Raw genomic sequence first — 9,778 nt, 5'->3', positions numbered from 1 at the left:
GGTTTACTAACGCATTCCAAATATACTCAACCATGAGCGGATGATTTTCTCGAGGGGGGATGGGGTTCTTATTTTCAGAAAATTTTGGAAAATTTTGTCGACCTTTATTTATAGGTTAACCAAATTGGTTTTCCGAGCTCTTAAGCTTTCTAAAAGGTCCTATTCAGCAAAAAGCTTACAATACAAATGTTTTAAAACAAACCGGCTAAAAATTCCGTTTTAAGCACTTCTTTTCTAGATTTTGACCAAAATTTTATTTTTTTTGGCTCTTGTTTCCCTTAAACTAAAATTTGATTGTCGCCTTTAGAAAAATTTTAGGGTTGGTTGGTCGAAAATGGATGTGATAATAAAATGGAACCAAAGGGGAACTCTTTGATTGGCGAGGGAGTCGAATCCCTGAAGAAGGAGGGGAGAAGCGTCCCCCCCCCCCCCCAAATCCGCGCCCATGTATTCAAATATTCTATTCGACATTAAATTTCCATAATACTCTGGACTAAAAATACCCTGATATGATATAATATGAATGCTTAATATAAATTTACTCGATTTCCTTTTTCGAATTCTTTTTTTTCAATTTATATTTCATTAGAATACGAACTTGTGAGTTTGAAATCTGAACATTACAACCAAAAACTGTAATTGGGAATTTTCCGTTCCTAATGTTGCCTTGGAAAATAAAGAAGCAGCTTTTATAAATCCGGTTTGCATAGTCAAGTTTCACAATAGAAGAATTGATTATCTTTTTTTATAGGTTTCCTTTTTTTTCCATTTTTGCCAGGCAAAGCAAGAATGAATGTTTGTCATTATTTTACAGACATTTGAAGATATCTTCCAGAAAATATCAATAATCAACAGTAAAAAAATTAAATTTTACGACGTTTTGTGAACTACGTGTGTTGTTTAATAACCAAATGCTAACGACATCTCTTGTATCGAGAAATATCTTTTTTCCAAATTAGTAGATTTGGCTAAGGATTGTAGGTGCTTTTTCATTTTCGAACCACTGATATTGGTACTTCGATTCATTTGTGCTGTTTTGCACAAGCAATCAATATTGTGTGGCATACTATTTTATTTGTTTGTAAATGTTTTTAACACTGCCTCAATTTGAACAAATTGATTTTAAAATTTGTGTTTGGAATGATGAATTTGTTGCATTTGTCGGTATAAAGTTCACAGTAAAGTAAAAAGGATTAACACCGAGCCCATTTTACAGGTAAACAGTGATGAACAGTTTAAATTGAATGGGAGGGTTTTCGACTGAACACAAAAAGCTTGTCAGATTTTCAATCGATTTACATGGATTCCGCTTCAAAAGTGTGCAAATGGTTCCTGGTAATTTGAGAGATAATGCGACTGTAGCTAATAGGAGTTAAGAACTGAGTTTTTTCTGCACCAAAACATCGTTTCCTTGTGGAAAGGTAATTAAAAACGGGCAACTTTAATTAACTCTCTGAATATTTGGGGCGCCTAAACAAATTGCCTGATTAAAATTTTTTCTTGTCATTTACCATTGATGATGTATAAATTTAAAAACACTTTGATAGAGACATCAAAATTTGTTCAAGATGATTAAAAAGCCTTTCGTTGATTTTCCTCAATGGAGCAAGGAGGATTTTTCAAAAATGAATTGTATATTTTTTCAGAGTTGCTCCCATTCCTTAAAACACTCTCGAAACAGGGGCGGATCTAAGATGTTCTCGAGGGGGTTATTTAAAAAAAATGAACAAATGTTTTGACCTATTTTTACAGGTCGACCAAATTTATATTCTGAAGTCTTTGTTTTAATTAGTTTTAACTTTCTGATTTATTGAAAGTGATTTGTAAAACATCCAAATCGCAAATGACTTGTATGAAAATACGCTCGAGATCTTCAACTTCGAAAAAATTAGAAAGCGGCATTTCAAGGCGTTTTAGATTGTTAACTTTACTAGGTTCACCCTCAAAACCGTCGTCTGCATTGGCGCAACTACCATTTGTGTATGGCGTCACAGCTTAAACCCGAAAATCTTCCAGCCATAAGAGAGCGGAAATTTGGCGAGTCTTATCGTCGGTTCCGGTAGTTCCAGAGTGCCCATCGAAACTACATTCGAAACATTCGAAACAGCAGGTGAAATCTTATTTTCCGAAGTCAAGTTATTTTATAAAAACCCGAAAAGAAGTGACGCTCTTGGAATAGTTTGTCATTTTCTGGTGGATTCAATCACCCGTTTTTTTGAGCAACGACGATAAACAGAGAATTAAATGATGACGCGAGCTGAACACAAAAAAATGATGATCAAATTTAGAGTAATTTTTAATTCTAATATGAACAAATTTCTCTGGGAACTTAATTTTAATATCCCGCTTGAGGCTTTTGCATATAATCTTGAGAAAACTAAAAAAATATATTCATGGGAGCTATTTTTTACGAAAAAAATGGCCATTTTTCTGGCTCTATGTAGATTTGAGCCACCCAAAAATGGCCTGATTAATATTGTTCCCGTCTTTTCCCAATGATTATATTTATATAAAATAACAATTTCATATAGGCAGGATTTATATTTTATTTTATATACCATATAGGCATGATTTATATTTTATTTTATATACCATTTAGGCAAGATTTATTTTCAAATTGATTTTATAACTTCAGTGCACGTTCCATCAGGAGTAAAAACTGATGGGAGATTTACCGTTGGTCGCTATATTTCCCGGATGAGCCATTCCTACCATCATGATTTTTTAGGAATGCATAAAAATAAGTGAAAATTTGTCTTTCTAATGACTCAACAAATGGTGGATTAAGTTCTATGTTTTTGACCATCGCAATTTTACTGATCACCTGTTTCACAACGATCACAATTTTACTGATCACCCGATCAGAGCGACTTTTTTTAAAAATCTTATAACTCATTTGTCTTTATTCATGTATTAAATAAAGTCTGGTCAAAGTGCGTGTGAAAAGTTTCCGCTTCATTATGTTTCACATTGCTCGACTGCCTGAAAAATTTTGCATCATCTTAGACAAACAATTTAAATTAAACGTTGGTCAAAAAAGAAGCTAAATGTTTAGATACATAGCGAATTGTAATTTAAACTGAGCTTACAGATCAAAAACTCTAACACGAAGTGTGGCAGTTAGTTTAAACAAAAAGTTAGCTTGAAAACATATTGCTTATAACAAAATTTTATTGAAAAAAGGAATAAAAAGATACCAAATAATCTTCTTGGCATGAAATCCGTTTCATGTATTTGAAAAGAAATCTATAAATTTTTTACTCAGCCAACTATTTTAATATTTTTTGAATCACCTTTTTTACAGAACTAGATACTTAGGTGAGGTACGAGTTCAGTCCTTAGCGCATTGAGGAAGTTTATACGTTTCTCTCTCTCTCTCTCTCCTCTCTCTCTCTCTCTCTCTCTCTCTCTCTCTTCTGTCTCTCTCTCTCTCTCTCTCTCTCTCTCTCTCTCCTCTCTCTCTTCTCTCTCTCTCTCTCTCTCTCTCTCTCTCTCTCTTCACACACACACACACTCTCTCTCTCTCCCTCTCTCTCTCTCTCTCTCTCTCTCTTCTGTCTTTCTGTCTGTCTCTCTCTCTCTCTCTCTCCTCTCTCTCTCTCTCTCTCTCTCTCTCTTTTCAATAGTATTTTAGAGTTTTTTTTTGGAAAAACTAGAACTTTCATGAAATATTTGCTCTAAAATCATCTGCACTCCATCCTTAGTTATGTCTGTACCAACTTTTTGCTATTTCTTATCTCGCATAAACAGCTCAAAATTTCAAAAAGCAGAGTAAAAACACGCTTGGATTGCAAAAACCTCAAAATAACATCTGTTGTTAGCTTGTTCACCTGTATTGCTGACTGTACTCTGCAGAAAATGCAAAATGTATCGGTAGGAGATTCCCAATATGAGTTGGACACAAAAGACAGGTCTGCAACGCTCCAACTGCATCTGCTATTGAAACAGAAAGCCCAAAAAGAAGAACATTGAGGTTTAGTTGATAGTAGCTGCATTTTTGAAGTCCAGGCGCAGCCGAAATAGGCTTGAAAATTTTTCGAGCAAGCCTTGTAAAAATTTGGACAAGTTACTGTAGTTATCTGATCTACAAGACCGCAAAGTACAAATGGATTCTTCATCCAAAAGCAGGTTTAGAATGCTTTTTGTGTAAAGTCAGTACGATTTTTTTTGGAATAATTTTTGATGAAATTTCTGGCCCGAAAATGTTAACTAAAACGTTTCAAAATTACTTGTCATCTCTCATACAGGTCATCATTACTTTCGTTTGTATTTTGCTTTTGATGGAGCTTTACAGCATATAAATTTGCTAATTTTTTTTTCATATGCAAATTTAGAAAAACGCCTTTGATTTTTTTCCGATTTAGTCAGTTCAGTTTTCCTCAATATTGTAGCTTCCAAATCACTGGATTTCATTTTTGGTTTGACTTAGTCAATCCTTAACTATTGCGTAGTATTCATTCTGCTCCGCCTCAAAACGGTGCGGTAAACAGCAAACAAGCTAACGCTACAACAGAAAAACAAAATCCATCCGCGCAAAAAAACTTAACAAATTTAAAAAAGCTGACAAGTGTTAAAAAGTTAGTTGCTTAAGTCGAAAGTCTTGGTTCTAGCCCTAATTTTAACCAAGAGAAATTGGCACATACTTATGTCTTTTCATTTTTTCAGCTTAAGAAAACTTTTAAAGTACCAAAATATCAGAATAACTCATTTTCTGTGTTTTACATTTGACCACTCAAGTCGTATTTGAGGGTAAAAAAGATTGGAGCTATAGCCATTGGATACGTTTGAGGCAACGAAGGAGATGTTACTTAGCCAAAGACACTATCTCCTATGCTGTTGTACTACAAGGTTCACCAAGACATCGAGTTTTCAGATCGCTTAAGAGGCTGACTACCAAAAAAACCCTCCAGCACACTCTAGAAAGAAAATGGAACGTCCCCATACCTGAACAATTGAAATCCGTTAAAAGCAGGATTGGAATGTTTTAATTTTATTTTTCTAAAAGACTGCGTGTTTGATCCATTTCAGATGAACCAACCTAAAACTAGCCCTATCGCAACAGCATAACCAGATAAAACAGTCTCAAAAATTAAATATAGAAACTACTTACCTTATCAGAATTCGGGAATAAATTCCAGTTAAGTAATGAACCTAAATAAGCTTCACTGCTAAACTTTTCCATTCCATATTCCCACAATTTTTTTTTACATCGAATTGATTTTACAGAGCGCGGACTGAAACTGTTCGTTGAGTTTTCTGAGAGAAAGAAGAAAACTTTCTTAAATTGATAATTATACAGGTCAATTGCGCATAGCATCTCCTCTCAAGCTAAAAACTTGTTGTCTTTTCTCAGTTTTTAAATCAACTGCTCTGACTTAAATTTTCTGAATTTTGGTTTTTGCGACAAATATGAAAAAGACAAGCCCAATGCAAAATTTTAAGCGTTTCGACCGAGATCGAAAAATTCTAGCAGTTTGATCGACAGTCAAAAATTCATTAGATTGAGAATCAATGACCTCATGGGCGTTGTCATTGCATCAGCGAGCTTCCGAGTTTTCAAAAAATTGAGTATACAGCGCCAAAAATATGTTTATGGAAGCTTCTGGCATATTGAATTTTTCGGCCTTCCCAAAACTCAAAGTGATATTAGAAACAGTGCTGGAAACGTCTTGTTATTATTTTAAATATAAAGTGAGTGCCTGATCTTTTTCAGATGAAGCGACCATAAAGTCACCATATCTCTTTAGTATGGCAAATAAAACAAGCTCAAAAATTTAATCAGATAAAATTTAATTGTTTTGTGCCGAAGATGGCGTTTAGGAGATCAAAAACTTCAGTCAGTCGGCATAGACGTCAATGAACTTCAGCGTCTGTTCACTGGGTTGACTCAGATTCCTCATCACTTCGGGGCCGGCAATTGTTATTTTTGACTTGATTCTACAGCCTATCTTTTTTTATGCCACACGGCTTCGCGTTGACATAGTTTATAAAATAAATTAACACCCGGGTTGAGCAAAAATGCTAGTCATAGAATTTCCATATATGGAAAAATGCTAGTCATACACTTTCCATGCAATTCCATACGTACAGAAAATTGCATGAAAGGTCTATGATTAGTATTTTTTCATATATGGAAATTGTATGACTAGCATTTTTTCATATATGGAAAGTGTATGACTAGCATTTTTTCATATATGGAAATTGAAAATTTAGAAACTTTCATATATGAAAATTTTATGACTAGCATTTTTAACAATTAGAAATCCAGCAAAATGAGGCAAAAAAATTACTTTAATTCCCATCCCATACGACGAGCAATCTCTGAACAGAGAAGAAAAAACCAGAGAAAATTGATTTCTCATAGTCAATTCTCCTCACACACTGAGAAAGCAGAGCATTTCTTAATCTTATCTTAGGGGGACTCCAAACCAGGAGGGACTGCCTCAGAAAAATTAAGAAAAAAAACCTGTTAGCTAGCTGAGTAATCCAAAACAGGAAACAGTCCACCAGAAGCTGTGACGTCACCAAAGAGTCCAGAAGGAACTGTCCCTCTTGCCTATAATTAACGAGATGTACTCTTGTTCATATGGTTTAATTGTGTTGAAGATCGACAATTTCTGTCTTTGGTTACAAGTTATTCCTTTTTTAAACTTCATTCTGCAGGTCTAAAATCTCTGCCTGTCTATTGCTCGTGTTTCGACTGCTGCCAATGCCAGTGGGTGCTTCGGATGAGTTTGTTTCATTATTGTTTCGTTTCAACATCTTTAACTAGCTTGCAGTTCAAATTGAACTGACCCTCCTGGTTACAATTAAAATTATTTTCTTTCATAAACCTGTGTAGAAATCAAATTACCCATCTAAGTTTTTTTTTACTAGGCGACTAGCTCAAACTTTTCATGCTTTCTCGTAAGCTTTTCTTTCTTGACCTCTTTGTTTCGAAGATCCAATTTTTCTTCCTGCCTGTTCTGTGTGCTTCGGCTCTTTTTCCTTTTCCCCCCACCTCACATAAGCGTCAATTTTATGGTGTAACGAGGGATTTTACAAGGTTAATTATGAAGAACAAAAATGTTTGTCATGGCCTAATTAGTTCGCATGCCAATTTTTGTAACATTCGGATAAAGTGAACAAAACATCACTAGTAAAATTTTGCAGGTTGGGGGGAAAAGGAAAAAGAGCCTGTGCTTCAAACTGGCGCTAAAACTAGTTTGTGCTTAGAATCGTCTTGGTTTTATACTGCGCCTAACTATAGTGTTCAATTCATTCTGAAAAGACCCACCTGGCTGCAGAAAAAACTTTTTGCTTATTTTTTGTTTGCTACACCATACTAGCTTTCAAATTTATCCATTTGATCTAATTTTTCGTCTCTAGGCGAATAACCCAAGCTCCTTATGCCTAGTCTGCGCAGCGTGCTTTCGGACACTTGATGGTCTGCTTTTACTATGAAAACTTTGAAGCTGTCGTCCTTCACGAATAGTTTCCACTCGAAGTTGAGTTTTCTGCGGTATGATTAGCATGTACTCTCTTGACTTCTTTCTTATCTCTTCTGGAGTCAAAGCGTAAGCGTTTGGAAGAGTTCAAAAAATTGCTAATACTTTTCTCATGTCATCACTCTGTGAATTTCGATGCGATGCTTATGTTTCGACGTTCAGTTGATTGTTCTGGTCCACTTCTTCTGTCCAAGCGTTTTAAGTTGTCTTTAAATCTATCAATAGACGCCTCTTCCTTTTTTCTTTTTTGCATGAATCTCATCAAGGCTTGATGCGTTTCAAGCCGAAGTCGAAGCGGTTCCAGACGGTTTTGGTGATTTTGGCGCATATCTTTCCTCTTTCTTCTTGGCAACCAAACACTTCAAGGCGATCTGCTCAAAGCTACTCAAGAGTGCTGTGCAAGTTTGTCTGTCGTTCATATTGTGTTGCTCAAGATGTAAGCTCATCACTTTCATGCACGAATGGATGTATCTTTCGAAGTCAAGAGTAGCCTGCTTTGGTTACTTTAAAGTTTTCTTCGACTTCTCGATGTTGCTCCTCTCTCTAGACCCTAACACCATCGTGGCAAATGCCTCTTTTGGTCTATTTCCAGGTGTTCGCCCACATGGCCCTGTCGGTTGTTAAAGTTGGTAGTAGTATTGTATCGTGTCCCGGATCCTAAAGGGGGGGGGGTCCTTCCTAAGGGGGGGGGGTCACGTAATGCAAAATCCTAGGAAAGGGGTCCTTAATTTTTTGGAGGACCCTCATCCTAGGATTTTGTAAACGAAAGAAATTTTCCACCCAAAAAGCAGAAGACCCCCTACTTAGGACCTTGCCAAGTTTAGCTTAACAACAAGGGACACGATACAAAATTCTTTCTAATTCCAAATTTTGGGATCCTAATTATTGGTCCTGGTTAATTATATGAATCATATTAATTGTTATATTTATTTCGGGCAAGTGAACTTTCGACCTAGTTGAAATTTGTTAGTGAACGGGGAATTGACTTTTATGGTATATAATAAAAATTCACCGGCGATTTTGGCAGCGTAGCTTAACTGTTAGCAGCAGTAAATTAATTCCTTAACTTGACCTATATTTTATGGTGAAAAGACAGTAATTTGAAATTACTCACCAAAAGCGGCGGCCGTTTCTGGGCAAAATATACCATATGATAAGTTTGTCAAATTTTGAAATAAGAAAAATGAAATTAGAGGGAACTTGGTGTACTGAAGATATTGATAATGAACATTTACAATTGAGAGTGTTTTCAACCGCAGAAAAAAACTCATTATTCAAATTTAGTAATGAAAGCTACGTCTTCCTCGAAAGGGCAAAGGAAATTTCAAAGAAAGAATTTGAGTCAATTTTCAAAGAACAATTTTATTTGAGTGAGCTTTAACAAATCTCTTGGTGCATTTCTACAAAACAAAAGTATGGTACTGTGAGCGATTTGAATTTTACTGATTATGAAAACGTATTTGACTATTCGTTTGACTTTAACTCAATATGGGTTGATAAAGACTTGGAGAGAAAAACCCGTCTATGTTTCAAAAAGCTATCAAAATACAAAAAACTTCCGGTGGTGTATTTAATTATTTACCACCGTTATCTTAATGAGTCTAAATGGTATCTGCAAGGTCAATTTTATTTCCACTGGCTTGAAATTCAGCAGGTTGGAGAGGTGTTGGAAAAAATAAACAATGAAATTGCAAAAAAGCAGAGTAACTCCTATTGATTTGAAAATAGTTCACGAAATTTATACGTCTTTGAAACAAACGTATCCTGATAATTCTAACCGACGCAACTATTTGCTAGCTGCATGTTCTCTGTTTTTGTTAGTTCTGATAACCTTAACTACGACATTTTAATTAAGTTGAGACCTTATGGTCGCTTGATTGGTATTGATAACTCTTCCTTGGACAAATACTTGAAAAATTCCAACATTTTACGATTGCACGCTATTTTGCACGATGCGGCCGGATTTATACACGAATTTGATCAACAGGGTCCCACGTACTGTTACATGTTGCCCTGGAACTGTAACAACAGCTTATTGGGACATTTGAGTGGAATAGCGTTCTGCCTTTTTATTAACTTGAGAAAACCAAAATTTTATCATTTACCAGAATGCTGGGTGAGAGATCAGTTGTGCTTGACGTGGAAGGCTTTCGTTACAAGAAAAACGCCTTTGTGGTTAAAGAATTAGCAATAACAACTTCACACTACCGCGATCGACTCATTTTTTTTTGCCTCCAGTGATTTTCGATATACTACCAAAGCTTGAACAAAAAGCTTACAACTGGTTAACG

The sequence above is a fragment of the Symsagittifera roscoffensis genome, chromosome 3, assembly GCF_963678635.1.
Source record: "Symsagittifera roscoffensis chromosome 3, txSymRosc1.1, whole genome shotgun sequence".
NCBI lineage: Eukaryota > Metazoa > Xenacoelomorpha > Acoela > Convolutidae > Symsagittifera > Symsagittifera roscoffensis.
Note: the sequence above shows the minus strand (reverse complement) of the source record.